A 1,591-nucleotide genomic window follows, 5' to 3' on the forward strand; every position below is an offset into this window, starting at 1 on the left:
CATATGCTTAGCTTTTTAAGGTTCTGCCAAGCAGCTTTTCAAAGTGGTTGTCCCAATTTATAAACCTCCAAAAGTGCAGGAGAACTTTGGTTACTCCATATTCTCATAACACTTAGTAATTTCTGTCTTTGTCTGGTAGATGAGTGCTATCATACTGTGGCTTTTATTTGCATTTCCCCTTTGACTGATAAAGTTGAACAACATTTTATTTGGTTAGTGGCGATTTGGATTGTAAATTGTAGATTTTTGCTCATTTTTTTTCTATAGGAACTGTCTTTCTCTCATCAGTTTTCAGGATTCTTTATATATTCTATATATGAGTACTTTGTCAGATTCTATGTTTTACACTTATGTTTCCCCTGTAAATGGTTGTCTTTTCACTTTCTTAATGGTGTTTTTTATGAATATAATTAAAAAATTTTAGTGATCAGTTTATGATTTTTTGTGTCCTATTTAAGAAATCTTTACTCCAATGTCATGTGGATGTTTTTCTATCTTTTACCTTACAATCTTTATCATTTGTGTTTCATACTTAGATCTATACTTCATTGGAAATGAATTGTATATGATGTCAAGTAGGAATCAATGTACATTTTCCCCATACAGTGGTACCCCTTATTGAAGGTTTCACTTTTTATGATTTCAGTTACCCTGAGTCAACTGTGGTCTAAATATATTAAGTGGAAAATCCAGAAATAAACAATTCAAAAGACATTTTGAGAGAGATTGCATTCATATGACTTTTATTACAGTACATTGTTGTAACTGTTTTATTTTATTATTAGTCATTGTTATTAATCTCTTACTGTGCCTAATATAAATTAAACTTTATTATAAGTACTAGAGGTCCGGTGCATGAAATTCATGCAAAGGGGCGGGGGGAGGGGTCCCCTCAGCCCAGCCTGCACCATCTCCAATCTGGGACCCCTTGGGGGATATCAGCCTGCTGGCAGTCGGACATCCCTCTCACAATCCTGGACTGCTTGCTCCTAAGTGATCACCTGCCTGCCTGCCTGGCTGCCATAACTGCCCGCCCCCCCCGCTGGCCTGACCCCCCCTAACTGCCCCCCGCTGCTAGCCAGATCGCTCCCATATGGCCCCTCCCTGCCAGTCTGGTCGCTCCTAACTGCCCCCCCATGCCAGCCTAGTTGCCCCTCACTGCCCCCCCTGCCAGCATAATCGCCCTCAATTGCCCCCTCCCCCGCCAGCCTGGTCACTCCTAACTGCCACCCCTGCTGGCCTGATCGCCCCTCACTGCCTCTGCATGCTGGCCTGGTCGCCTCCAACTGCCCCACCCTGCCGGCCTGGTCATCCCTCAAGGCCCCCCTGCTGGTCTGGTCGCCCCATGCAGCAAAACCCTTTTAGCAAGTGAAAGAACATGTGGAGGAGGAGAACCGAAGATGGTGGCATAGGTTAACGCCGGAGATTGCTGCCTTGAACAACCAATTCAAATTAAGCCTGAAACAGGGAATGGACAACATCCAGAACCACAGGAGGGCTGGCTGAGTGGAAATTCTACAACTAGGAGTAAAGAGAATATCATATCCAGACTCAGAGGAGGCGCAGTGCTGAAGTGAAATTCTCATGTGCG

At 43.9% G+C, this 1,591-nt stretch overlaps 1 protein-coding gene across 1 annotated transcript in view; it reads right to left on the bottom strand.

The window, feature by feature from the left end:
• The window catches only part of ABCB5 (ATP binding cassette subfamily B member 5), a 97,097-nt gene that overhangs the window by 42,680 nt on the left and 52,826 nt on the right, over positions 1–1,591 (bottom strand). The gene's annotated exons all lie outside the window — the stretch shown is intronic.

Source organism: Myotis davidii, unplaced genomic scaffold, assembly GCF_000327345.1.
Source record: "Myotis davidii unplaced genomic scaffold, ASM32734v1 scaffold168, whole genome shotgun sequence".
Taxonomy (NCBI): domain Eukaryota; kingdom Metazoa; phylum Chordata; class Mammalia; order Chiroptera; family Vespertilionidae; genus Myotis; species Myotis davidii.